The 14,672-nt window shown below is 40.9% G+C and overlaps 1 protein-coding gene across 2 annotated transcripts in view; it reads left to right on the top strand.

The window, feature by feature from the left end:
• Positions 1-14,672, top strand: part of LOC101469587 (syntaxin-2) — a 306,839-nt gene that overhangs the window by 138,544 nt on the left and 153,623 nt on the right. The gene's annotated exons all lie outside the window — the stretch shown is intronic.

Genomic DNA, 14,672 nt, shown 5'->3' with positions numbered 1-14,672 from the left:
TCTGAAACAAAACTTCAAATACCGAAAAGTACACGTACGATATGTAGTGAAATGCTTGGACAACTGCTCGTGACCTAAAGAAAACAAAAAAGGAAAAGGCTATGAATAAGATAGAAAATAAATATGAAAAATTAAAAAGGGTAAATTTAACTAGGAAGGAATAAAATATAAATTAAGGTTAAAAATGAAATAACTGTACAACACAAATTAGAATGAAGGGTAAATTTAACTGGGAAAGAATAAGATAAAGATAAATATATAAATTAAAGTTGAAAATAAAATAACTGTACAACAAAATACACAATACACAATATAGAACTATATAAGAATGTATGAAGAAATCTAAATATAAATAAATATATACACAATAACAGCAGCTGTACAAGTATTAACCGGAAATGAAGAATATAGTGACCAGTGTTGTGCAAAACCAAAGTCCAGAAAGTCCAGTGTGTGTTTAAGAACCATATGTGTGGGTCAGTACTGTGTGGTGTGATTGAGAGACCGTATCGCCTGCGGGAAGAAGCTCCTCCTCAGTCTCTCTGTGTTGGTCTTCAGGGAGCGGAATCGCTTTCCTGACCTCAACAGAGAGAACAGTCTGTTGTTGGGATGGCTGAGGTCCTTCACGATCTTCCTGGCCTTGGTCCAGCACCGCCTGCTGTAGATTGAGTGCAGGTCAGGGAGCTCGGAGCGGATGGTGCGCTCAGCTGACCGCACAACCCTCTGTAGAGCTCGTCTGTCCTGCATGGTGCTGTTCCCGAACCAGGTTAAGATGTTTCCCGCCAGGATGCTCTCTATGGTGCACGAGTAAAAGTTCCTGAGCACCTTGGAGGGCAGTTGGAAGTCTCTCAAGCGTCTGAGGTGGTAGAGATGCTGTCGGGCCTTTTTCACCACGGTGTTGATGTGACAGGACCATGACAGGTCCTGCGTGATGTGAACTCCGAGGTATTTGAAGCTGTCCACTCTCTCCACTGGGCACTCGTTGATGACGGGGGTCTGGTAGTTCCTCTCCTGCTTAGTGCTGAAGTCCACTATCAGCTCCTTTGTCTTACTGACGTTTAGAAGGAGGTTGTTCCTCTGGCACCAGTTCTCCAGATTCCTAATCTCCTTCAGGTAGGCCGTCTCGTTGTTATCAGAGATCAGGCCCACCACGACGGTGTTGTCAGCAAACTTGATGATGGTGGTGGAGCTGGTAGTGGCCACACAGTCATATGTGTACAAAGAGTACAGCAGGGGGCTCAGAACACACCCCTGTGGGGCTCCAGTGCTGAGAGTGGTGGAGGCTGAGACATGTCCGCCCATCCTTACTGCCTGTGGTCTGTCAGTTAGGAAGTTGGAGATCCACTGACACATAGATGAGCTGAGTCCCAGATGCTCCAGCTTGGTGGTGAGTGTGGAGGGAATTATGGTGTTAAATGCAGAGCTGTAGTCTATGAAGAGCATTTTAACATAATTCCCCCTTCTAGTGTCCAAGTGAGTGAGTGATGTGTGGAGGAGATGAGAGATGGCATCGTCTGTGGAACAATTTGGACGGTAAGCGAACTGTAGTGGGTCCAGTGCGTCTGGTAGTGAAGAAATGATGAAGTCTCTGACCAGGCGTTCAAAGCACTTCATCACTACTGAGGTGAGGGCTACAGGGCGATAGTCATTGAGAGAAGCAGGGTGGGGTTGCTTCGGGACAGGAACAATGATGGACTCTTTGAAGCATGTGGGGATCACCGACTGAGATAAAGAGATGTTGAATATCTCAGTGAACACAGGAGCTAGCTGGTATGCGCAGTCTCTTAGGATACGACCTGGGATGCCATCTGGTCCTGCTGCTTTCCTGGTGTTCACTCTCTTGAAGGCTCTCCTTACTTCATGCTCGGAGATGACGAGCACGTTTCCGGTGCTGGCAGTATCTTCCTGTCTGCAGCCGTTAGTGCCGCTAACACTAGCATTGTTGGAGACCTTAGCTGCAGCCTCGAAGCGAGCATAGAAAGTGTTCAGCTCGTCTGCCAGAGTCACGGCCGCGTTCGTCATACCGGTTGTTGGTGCTTTATAGTCCGTTATTGTCCTTAGTCCCCGCCACAGGCTCCTAGAGTCACTCTGTTGGAGTTGTGACTCTAGTTTCCTCCCGTAGCGCTGCTTCGCCTCTTTCACCGCCCTCCGCACGTTATATGACGCGGCTTTGTACGGGTCCATGTCCCCCGTCATGAGTCCCGTGTTGTAGGCAGCGGTGCGGGATCTCAGAGCGTCGCGGATGGTTTTATCCACCCACGGCTTCTGGTTGGGAAACGTTGTGATAGTCTTTGTCTCCACGGTATCATCCGCTAGTTTCCCGATGAATCCCACAACCGCTTCCGTAAACACGTTGACGTCATCGTCTGAGCTGTTTCTGAACATGCCCCAGTCTGCGTCATCGAGTGCGTCCTGTAACGCGGCCACCGATTGATCCGTCCAGCGCGCGACCTTCCTCTGAACTGGAACTTCCTGTTTCAGCCTTTGTTTGTATTTTGGCATGAGGAAGATGGCGGCGTGATCAGATTTGCCAAACGGGGGGCGGGATTGTGCCTTGTAGCCGTCCTTGACCGTAGTGTAGCAGTGGTCCAGTGTCCTTTCACCCCTGGTGGGGCAGGTGATGTGTTGATAAAAGTTCGGCGCTGCGCGTTTGAGGTTGGCGCTATTAAAGTCCCCCGTCACAATAAGCGCAGCGTCCTGGTGTTGTGTCTGGTGCTGTGTGAGTGCCTCATGCAGCTCGCATAAGGCGGTGACCGTGTCCGCTTGTGGTGGAATATAAACGGCACTTACAATGACCGATGTAAATTCCCGAGGTAGATAAAAAGGACGACACATGATGGACAGTAGTTCCAGATTTGGTGTGCAGGAGCGTGTGAGAGGAACAACGTTCGCACTGTTGCACCAGTTGTTGTTCACCATTAAACACACGCCGCCTCCCCTTGACTTCCCCGAGTCCCGTGTCCTGTCCATGCGGTGAACCGAGAAGAACTCGGCCGGCTGGATGGCGTGGTCCGGCACCGCTGGGTTCAGCCATGTCTCGGTGAAGCAGAGGAGATTGCAGTCCCGAATGTCTCTCTGGAACTTTATCCTGGCCCTGAGGTCGTCAAGCTTGTTCTCCAGTGACTGGACGTTGGCGAGCAGGATGCTAGGCAGAGGTGTGCGGTGTGCACGAGCTCTCAGCCTGTTCCTGACACCGGCTCGCTTCCCTCTAGGCCGCCGCCGCTTCCCTTTGTTCTCCCTCGAGATCTCACTCGGCCAGCTCGGATCCGGAGTTAAAAACTTCGAATTGTGAGTACATTGTATACCAATAGAAACAAGAGTGTCACTGTCATACCTAATGTACCCAATGGTGATGATTTTGCCGATTTAGAAACGCTGAAAACTAACTTAAAAAACAAAGACAAAGAAAAAGTGGTCGGAGCAGTCGTGACGGCAGCCGACCTCACCGGCGCCATCTTATATCATTATCATTATCCATTTCCTGTTTGGTTTCACTGCCAATCTGTGAATAGGTGAGTGTTTGCGACAATGCAACAACTGGAGACTAGGGCAATCTGCTGTTGATGACCCTGATGAAGGCCACAAGCCAAAACGCGTTGGTCAATTATTAAAGTTGTTCATCTTCCCTCAAGTGTTGCTGGAGTTCCTGCTTTGTGAATTCTTTCATCCTCTCCATGCACCTTGGAAGCAGGTGAAGTTGTGCCAGAATTATTTTTTTTTTTGCTGCAATCTGCTGTCAATCATAAATTTGCAACTGATTTCTCCAGAAGAAAAGCACCAACCTACAGCAACTAATCACCCAGGGAAGATCTAAAACTTGTTTATCTCTACATTCAAAATTAATATCTCAGACTTTTCATAAATGTAAGATAATCTCATTTTAGTACAGTCTCTTCTTCTTCCAGAATGGAAAAAACCAGTATGGATATTCTGTTCACTGGCTTGGGAGATACTTTCCCTAGATATTTTGGACCATAACACTGTAAAATAAATGGAAACCAGAGCAAAATGATCTGCAAATTGACTGAGAGACCCAATGCTCAATTAAAATCAGTTTTGAGTATAATTTGATTTTTTATTTATTTATTTTTTAAAGTTTTGTTGCGCTACAAATGAGAAAAAAAACAAACACCTGGTGGAAAATGTCACAGCTAATAATGTGCTACAGGACAGATGGGCAAACCTACTGCTCTGCCTATCAGCGGGAACTTTGGATCTCCTGACATTAACCTCCTGAACCCCAACGCCCCTGTTACCATGGGTAGGAGGGGGAACATCCTGTTTCACTAGCAGTGATGCTAGGTCTGTTATGTAGGTCTGTGACGATGCCTAAATCATGCAGCTTAAAGGACAAGAAAGAGAAGATTAAACAACATAATATTCATACTGTTACCTTAAAGCACAGAATATTAGGAAGATAAGGTAATATTACTGCCATCATTATAATCTTGTAATACTATCCTAATATGTCAATGCATGAATCAGTCAAATTTTTTCCTGTGAGATTATTATAATATTACCAATGCATTACTATACTACTGGTTTAAATCATAGACATATTTATTGCCATCTAAGATGAGGTTACTGATATTATTTGTTATTCCTTAGACATTACCTTATAATTAGGTGCTCAAAACTATCACAGAGTACTTTTATAGTACATTCTAGTTTTGTTTCATTAATTAAAACACAAAGAGAAAGGAAAAAAACATGCAAAGAGAAAAGAACTATAGTCTCTCATTGGCACTTAACTGACTCACTAGCACTTGAAAAGCAACTCAAGAAGTATAATTAGGAACTGATGATAATTATGTTCCTCTGAAAATAAAGCTAATCTGTGCCTACAAAGCAGGAGAAAGCTATAAAAAGAGCTGTTCAAAAAGCCATTAATAAAACAGTCAATCAACCTTTATTTATACAGCAACTTTCTTAAAGGTTAGAGGGAAGTGAAGATAATATCTGAAATGCCAAGAATACCTTGAGATAAAAATGTATGTTTGTTGTAATATGTGGGTTTAGTCAGGCTTCCTGCCACATAAAGGAGTTTTAGATACAGTTTACGTTCAAGTGAAGAAAACATTCAACTGGAAACATTGGATTGGAGTTCCATTTAGCTGTGAGAACAAAAATATTGTTAAACCCTTTTATGATCACATGTAGGCACTGATAGAGCCCATGGTCCTAGTTAAGTATTGAAATGTCTGGCAACAGTACTTTTGTTTCCTACATTAATCACTAATGTGGGTCTGGTTGTGACAAGGTGACTTCAAGGTGATTTCAAGGGACTGTGAGAAAATGACAAGCCACAGGAACGTATTCTGTGTCATGTGTACACATTTTAAGATTTTTACATGCCATGTTAGGATGTTCAACTACTGTACATGCAACAAGGAAAGATTGTGTGTTTAGGGTCAGAGCATCATTTGTGGTGGGAAATGACAAACAGAAAACCAAAATTTTTGTAGCAATAATGAGCAAAATGACTTCATGTGTTGTTCATATGCCTTTTCATACCTGGCTGGTTTCAGAGTCTGTTATATGTCCATTCACTGTAATCACCTGCTGTCAGTGCACAAAGGTTTAAAAAAATTTTTGCCCTTCAAAACTCATAACATAGTTCATAGCAGCATAAATAGTAAATTACACTAGCAAATACAGGAAACGCTTTGCTTAAGTGTGCTCTTGCCATGTTTAATCAGATTAAAAAAAGGGATAAATTTAGTATGGAGGTCTAGACTACAAGCTCCATGTTAATATCCTAATTCTGCATGCTGAACACACACTGGAGACAGAATAAAGATTGATTGATGTTGGTGCAATGTATAGTATGGAGATCTAGCTCAATGTAGGAGGAATGTTGGGAATAACATATCGTAAAGCCCTTGTGTTACAGTGAGTGGGATTTATTGATGAACCTATAAGACTGTAATTGGAAATATAATTGTTGAGTAAACATGCCAATGTATTTACAGAAAACCGTACTTACATTATTAAGGAAACAGAAAAGCTCCAGCAATTTATCCAACACTGGCAAACTAAGTAAAAACAAATCATTAGTCTCAACAAAAAAGGGAGATGATGTGATATTGAAACATTAGTCACTGTTCTGGTTGACTGTAATGGCCCTTCTCCTGTAGGGAAATGGAGCCAAGCAAACAAGAGGCATAATCTTTATACATGATTTTGTTTTGGGTTTTTTGCACTTGTTTGTGCTCCTTTGGGTACTCGTGCACAGATTAGGATTTATTGACACATGCTGAAGCTTTTTTTCATTGTGCATGTGGGAGGCATGACGAAAGAAAAGAGAACATTAACTATGTAATTTCATGATTCACATCTTTTCGTCTTCTTTAATTTTTTTAAAATTAACATTGTTTTCTTAACGTGTTAGTTCAGTTCAGTGTAAAGACGTTTACTAGAACAAGCTGTCAATGCTGTTACTCTAAAGGCCTTCATCCAGCGAAAAAGCTAAACAAAACTTGAATTTTTCCAGATCTAAATGTGCTTTGCAACATATGTACACACTGAAAGTGTCATTTTGTGAAAAATTTGTCAAAGAATGCATTATGAAAGCAATGGAGTTTACATCATGATGAGCTGATCCTGATGTTTCTAAATAAGAAAAGAAACTGAGATTCTGGGTTCATCCAATTTTTAAGATAAGGCAGCAGCAGGGAGAATTTAATAATTTGATCCAGGAGTTGAGGATGTACCACAGCTGCTTTTGTACGCATTTCACAATGTCAGTGGGGCAGTTTGAACTCTTGCTGGCAGAGTAGGGACCACATCTGTGGAGCCAAGAAAATAATTTAATAGAGACGATTGACTCAAAGCGGCGTTTTTTTGTGTGTTTGAGATAGAAGAGGTATTTTATTATTGCCATATCATTGTATACTCAGTACTGGTGCTCATTTTAAGAAGTGCACTCGTTGCCAAATGCATTGGTCTGATTGGTAAGATCTGTTTATTTGCATGGAAAGATTGAGCTTGGTCCAAAAAAAATGCCACAAAAAATTATGCTGTCGGTGTGAATGGCTGTATTAACAATAGGTGAGTCAGAAAGATATTTTTAATGCACAAAATATTTTCATGAATATTTTGCATTTGGTGTGTAAATGCCTTAAGATCAAGCTCTATCAACCAATGCCCCTTATGTACCAAAAGCCACAGTATATTTGAAAAACATGTTAATAGCTAACAGAACAGTGCATCTCTGCCACATGGGTCACGCAGAATCATTGTGCTTCTCGGTCTTCCAGTTTTGAGACATCTAATGTTTTTTCATCTTTTTGTCTACTCTGCTTGACCCCGAAGTACCTGAAGGAAACTTTCTGCCCACTTTATGAACATATATTACTGTTTATCAGGCACAGCCATGGTGTCCACGACTAATTTAATGGCAGCCATTGTTTCCTCTCTGTAACAAATCACAGGTCAGTAAACATCCTCCACATCTGTCACAGGGATGAACCATCAGTAATGAGAACACAAACACTCACTGAAAGTCAAGCGCTAATGACCATTACTTTATTTAGGTGTTTGTTTCAGGTGGCTGCATTCAGGATTAATTGGGACAAGAATTAAATAACTTGAGTGTAGTTAGGTGAGACTGAAACCCACCATCCAGAACATCTGAATTCATTGGATATGCTACATTTATGTCATCTGAGAATTACATCTTGGTCTCACTTAAGTTTTAATCAGTTTCTTCTAGTTTACTCATACACGCTAGCATGGCTGAAACTTATCAGAGATATTCATATGCATGATATTAGCATCTAGCTGTGCAAATGTTAAAGTCAGTCCAACTTTATCAATTCAAATCCACAGAAATCCACCATCTGGCTTAGGGCTGTTCGATATAACGATATATATCGGATGACGATATAAAAACATCTATCGTTTCATTTTACGCTATTGTTTGTTTCGTGGTGTCGCAAAATAAACCGTTTACGGCAATATTTTTTTCATCGTTTTGATGGTCACTGTAGTGGCTATATTAATTTCTAGAAGTTCTCCCTTTCTCTTATATTTAATATAACCACACTATGGACGGACAAGCACCTGTTTTTATGCGTTGTCGTTAGCAACAACGATGATAAAAACATTGCATGTCCGCTGGTTTATTTTCCACATAAACCTTTCACAATAAAGCTCAAGATCCTGTTGAGACTTTTCAAAATAAACTGAATCACATGAAAGAGTATGCAGAGTATTTACGGATAATGAAAGAGGATGGATGGAATACATGTCTTAGTGTCTTACTAAATTTGGCATAATATAGCTACTCCACCATAGTTTATTACCATTAAAGCGAACAGAAATCAAATTACAGAAAGTCTGATTAGATGGAACTGCTCTGTGTCTATTAGCAAGAGTTTTTTGGGTTAGTCTGTATTTTATGTTAATGCTGCAAAGTCGTAGTACTCTGTAGCCATCAGTGTCAGAGATCAAATTCAAATTCAAATTTTATTTGTCACACACACACAACCATACACAGTATGACATGGGGGTGAAATGCTTGTAGCTGTACAATGCCCGACCATTAAATGACAGAAGAAAGTTTTACAATATTTACAATTTACAGTTTACTACAGAATTTACAAATTAACTTAGGAATTTACAGTAAAGAATGTGCAAATAGCAGAAGAGATTATAAAGATAATGATTATAAATTATAGGAATTAAAGGATTATAGGAAATGTGTGGTGGTGCGTGTGGTGACGTGTGTGAGAGTCCAGTCTTATAGTGACGTGTGTGGGAGAGTCCAGTCCTACACCTGGTTCAGGGCCCGAATAGCCTGGGGGAAGAAGCTCCTCCTCATTCTCTCTGTTTTGGCCTTAAGGGAGCGGAAGCGCTTCCCAGACCTCAACAGTGAGAAGAGTCCATTGTTATGATGCGAGAGGTCTATCATAATCTTCCTAGCTTTGGACTTGCACCGTCTGGTGTAGATGGACAGCAGGTCAGGGAGCTCTGATTGAATGATGCGTTCTGCCGAGCGCACCACCCTTTGCAGATCTCGTCTGTCCTGCTTGGTGTTGTTCCCAAACCAGGTGCAGATGTTTGCCATCAGGACGCTCTCGATGGTGCAGGAGTAGAAGTTCTTGAGCACCTTCAGGGGTAGATGGAAGTCTCTAAGTCTTCTGAGGAAGAAGAGACGCTGACGGGCTTTCTTAACCAGGGTATTGATGTGGCAGGACCATGACAGGTCCTGAGTGATGTGGACACCCAGGTATCGGAAACTGTCCACTCTCTCCACTGGCGTGCCACTGATGATGAGGGGTTTGTAATTCCTCGCCTGCTTTGTAGTGAAGTCCACGATCAGCTCCTTAGTCTTGCTGATGTTTAGGAGGAGGTTATTCTCCTGGCACCAGGTCTCCAGGTTCCTAATCTCCTCCAGGTAGGCCGTCTCGATGTTGTCGGAGATCAGGCCCACAACAGCAGTGTCGTCAGCAAACTTGACAATGGAGGTGGTGTCGGATGTGGCTACACAGTCATAAGTGTACAGTGAGTACAGCAGGGGGCTTAAAACACAGCCAGATCAGAACACATACAACCCGTTTATATGTTAGTTAAAGAGAAGGTTGACTGGTAATCTGTTCTGTCGAGACTGAATGGATTTTATCCTTCTGTTACCATCTTGCCTCATTTTAGTATGTCTCCCCCCTTTCATTCTCCTCTCCTTTTTTATGATTTTAATGTTGACATTGTGAAATGTTTTTATGCTTTTGATCTTCCTTTTAAAATTTGGCCAGAGACTATGGATGTAAACTAGTGTTGTAAATTGATAGTAATTGTTATTGAAATACTATTTGAAGAGCTATTTTTATACTTGGTCAGTATGAATTACTAACTAATTTTATTGCCCTAAAATAGCTTTTCCATCCACAATGAACCATAACCACAGCAATAGCTGAATATATGGAAAGAGACTTTTTTTTTTTATTGTGGTGCATTTGCTTCATTTATCTTCTGTGCCAGACATGGTTTTGAGATGTTTTAAAGTCCTTAGTTGCATGACCTACCCTTTGTTCCACAGGGACTATGTTCCAAATAAAAATAAATTGAGAGACCCATTAGCCTTCCCTGAAAACATAATGACGAGACACAAAAATAAGAGGTTAGACAGTGCTGAAAGATGTATTGATAAGAAAAGGATGCTGTGTTCAAAGATGTCTCTATGATTTGTCTTATGAAAACTGCAATCTGAGCACAAACTGTAAGGCGGCTCCTGCTGGTGCTTGTGTTTTTGGGTCCATAGAGCATACTCATTAGTGTCCTTCCCTAGACACACCAAGTTCATATCATGCAGTGCCAAGACTTCCACTGGTCAAAGCAGCTGACTCTTTGTTGTTGGGCTCTAACACAGGCCCTCCTTATCCTGTGCTTTAGAAAAACTCTTTCAGGGCAAGCATAGCACATGATAGCCACTGAACGTTCAACATCAACAGTAACATCAAAGTCTCTTTACAATCCACTCCTGGTGCTGGGGCCTTCCACAAAGGCAGGAACAGGACAATTTCAATATGGACCACAAATAGAGGAACGTATGAGGATTATTCTAGAAATAAGAAACAGGATATTATAAAACATCTTTTATATTAAATTAAAACCATCAAATTAACACATTATTCTACTGCAGATTGCCTGGCTGTATTATCATTTAAGCATCCAAGTCCAAGCTCTAGGGATCATGGCCTCACTGAGTATTCTCTTGCCAGAAACATTCCCTGGAGAGATTTTTCCATCTGAACCTCAGTGACAGTCACCCAGAGAGAAAACAAGCTTGAACCACACACACCAAATCCCAAAGCCACTGGGGAATTTACCCTGCAAAAGAGGAAGTAAGATCTTCTTGACCTTACCAGCTGCAAGTCAGGCTGTTATCATTTTCCATTAACATTGGTTGTAGTGACCTACAGAGGTAGCTAGGATACAACAGGTTTTGCAAACTATATATAAATTATGTTTAAACAACACAGCAGTTATGTTTATCTTCTCTTTAATAATAAATATAATAAGAAAATTTAAATATTTTTGGCTATATCTCATGGTGTGATTCTGTCCATGTACTTAGGGTGCTAATTATTGAAATAATTTGCCCTTCTACAACTTTACTATCATTTTCCAATGCTCTTTATTAAAAGAATAAAAAGAAAGATAAAAAACAAAGTATTTTTTATGACTTGATATTGTTAATGTCATTTTCTAATTTCCATATGGGGACAAGTAACATTAAAACTGTGTTGCTCCTTCACTAATGATGCTTAATTCAATTCAGAAAATAGATACTTGGCCCTTTTAGTGAAAGTAATAAAACACCAAAATCATAGCCATGGTTTATTAAACTGCTTATCTTGTGTTTTCCTTATCAGAGCAATTAACACTCGTGTGGGGTGTCATAATTGAAAACTAATTTAATAAACGAATAGAGGCAAATGCACACTGATAGTAAAAGAGTTCTGAGGAGACTAATATAGAAGTAGATCCCATAAAAATAAAAAAAGATGAATTGTCAAAATTAGAAAGATGTTTCACACAATACAAGATGTATTAGCGTGTTTAGTTAAAGATAAAAGCTTGTTGGATTTAAAGAGGTCTCTGTGGATGGGAGATCCGCAGTCAGGTGCTCTTTTTATTTCTCTAAGACTGCAGGCTTTCATTCTCCCTGCTCGGTCAAAAATAAATGACTTTCTGAGCAGGACAGGTGGGAGTCGTAACAGAATGTAGACACAGTAATATCAAATGGTTCCATTTCATAACAATGCGGTCCAACCCCTTATGAATAAGTCTAAAGTGAAGAGGATAAAAAGCAAGGATTTTCAGCCTGAGCTTAGCAGATGAGCAGGCTTATTGAAAGTAATAACCATGCGAGTTAAAGGTCCAATGAAAATGGCCTATATCCAACTAAATTACTAATTTTATCAGCTCCTCCTGGTGAGAAGTGTTTTTTATTTTCAAGTAAATGGACTGGGATAGAGGTAACTGCTATTTCTTTGTCTGAATGGGGTTTGGGAGGCAGATAACTAATTGAAATAAACTAAACTCCAGACTAAATTCACGTAAAGATTTGATGACTTTTTTTGGTGCCGTCTAGTTGTTAAGAAACAGTGTAGAAATAAGATTAATTTAAATCTTTCAGCGATTCAGGTACCAGCAGAGCAGAAAAAGAAGCTAAAACCTTAGATGTTGACCTTGTATCATTTTAAACCGAGACCTCGGTTGATGCCCAAAGGTTGAATGACATCCTACCTCATGGAGGTCATGGCGATTACTATGCGATTTTACACTCAATATTTAGAAGTGATAAAAAAGTAACATTAGGTCTGTAATAAATCTTCCATTCAAATACTCCTCTAACAAGCTCTCCATTGTCATATAGGGTATCTAATACAAACTGACAACAGCATCACTGAAAATTACTAAATTAAATGTAAACCTCTTTAGTATGGAAACAAATAAAACTGTTTTTGAAGTGGATTACATATTCACCACATAGAGGTTTCAAACTCCACCTCATATACTCATATAAATGAACTCTCGGAGAGGGGCAGTGAGAGTAGACAGCTCCATTTATTAAACAGTGAAATGATTTCAACTGAAAGACCAAGGACACTATTTACCCCAGATGCAACTTAACAAGTAGCACTGGACAGGTATAAACAAAGTGGTGAACATGCCCTTTCATTCCAATTAGATAACACAAGTCCCAAAGTACAGCAAAACACCAAACACTCAAGGCAATGTGAAATTGGGGTTGAGAGAAAGACATTTGAAAATCTTTGGAGGAAGCAAATAAATATTAGAGCTGACATAGTTTACAACTCAAAAATGAAAACACACATTCAAAGGTCATGTTTAGTATACAAATGATTACTGTAATATTTATTTTTATTAGGTAAACATTTTCTCTTTAATATGCCATCGCATTAGCATGTCCAAAAAGATTATATTTTCATTTTTATATTTTGTATGCACAGTCATGGGAAAAACAAAGCCCACCCCATAACTCAGCAGCTTTGAGAACACTCAGTGAACTGAAGTATGCTTTAATTCACTGAGGTTTGCAGGTATTTTTTCATGCACAGCTCTCTTAAAGTTCCACCACAGCATTTCAATCACAAGCTCTGAACTTTGTTTGTGCCATTGCAACACCTTGATTCTTTTCTTTTTCAGCCATTCTGTTGTAGGTTCAAGGTTCTTTATTTGTCACATGCATAGTTATACAAGTATAACACACAGTGAAATGTAGCCTGACACGCTCCTCGACATATATATAGTAGTATATACTACTATATATATGTAGTATATACATTGGGTGAATGTGCAACAGTAGCAGCAAGCAGGTGAATTCTGTACATTAATATGAATAGACATCTGACTATTTTACAGGATAGACAATATAAACATATTTAAAATTAAAGGAATTGAAATGTACATTGTGCCTTGGTTTAGTGTCTGGAAGAGTCCTGTCTCAGTCAATTATAGATGATGTGAGAGGGCGGGTGTGTGTGTTTAGGGCACGGATGGCTTGGGGATAGAAGCTCCTCTTGAGTCTCTCTGTCCTTGCCCGGAAGATGCGGAACCTTCTACCAGATTGCAGAAGTTGGAACAGTTTGTTGCCAGGATGGGACGGGTCCTTCAGTATCTGCACTGCTCTAGTCCGGCATCTCCTGGTGTAGGTGTTCTGAAGCGGGGGGAGAGCAATCCTGCAGCAGCGTTCTGCTGTACGGATCACTCTCTGGAGAGCTTTTTGGTCCTTCACACAGCTGTTCCCAAACCACGATGTCATGTTCTGTGTGAGGATGCTCTCCACAGCGCCTGTATAGAAAATCCTGAGGATCTTTGGAGAGACCCTGAACTTCCTCAGTTGTCGTAGGTGATACAGGCGCTGCCTAGCCTTTTTGGTCTGGACCTGAATGTGGGCAGCCCATGTCAGGTCTGAGGAGATGTGGACACCAAGATACTTGAAGGACTGCACCCTCTCCACTGGAGCTGGAGTAGATTTAATGTTTTGCTTTTGATCATTGTCCAGTTGCACGACCCAATTTTGGTTAAGGTTTAGCTGTTAGTCAGATGGCCTCATGTCTACTTTGATATACAGAAGAGTTCATGGTTTAACTGCGGGGTCAGGCAACACTCGGCGTGGGAATATTTACCAAGCCTGGTAGTAGCTTTGAGTGTCTTGTTATATGAGGACTGTGAAGAGAAGTGAACTTACCTTCATTGAACTTATCTCCACAGAGTCACTTTGGAGGAAGACACGGATGCACTATTACACAAGTTTGGGACACGGGGAGGAACACACGGAGGAAGGCTTGCACATTGAACTGTTATTTGAATCCCTTTTCACTGTAAATAAACGCACTGTCTATTCTTTCCACAAGCTCCTCCCTAGGGCTGGGCTATATCATACCGTTCACGGTAATACCGGTGTAATTTTGGGCAACGATAGGAAAATGAAATATCGTGATAGAATATGGGTAAAACGCGCATGCGCAGTGCCTATGTTTACATACGCACATGGCGGCGACGCAGAATGAGAAAAGCGAAAGTGAATCATTAAATGCTGCAACTTCAGTGGTGTGGAACTGGTTTGGCTTTCGTCCGTCAGATACACAACAAAGCACTCTTTTTAGTAGAGCATGCTAGCGGGCCGTCGTTATTACCGT

The sequence above is a fragment of the Maylandia zebra genome, linkage group LG7 (assembly GCF_041146795.1).
Source record: "Maylandia zebra isolate NMK-2024a linkage group LG7, Mzebra_GT3a, whole genome shotgun sequence".
NCBI classification, from domain to species: domain Eukaryota; kingdom Metazoa; phylum Chordata; class Actinopteri; order Cichliformes; family Cichlidae; genus Maylandia; species Maylandia zebra.
Note: the sequence above shows the minus strand (reverse complement) of the source record. Positions and strands in the feature narration are given on the sequence as shown.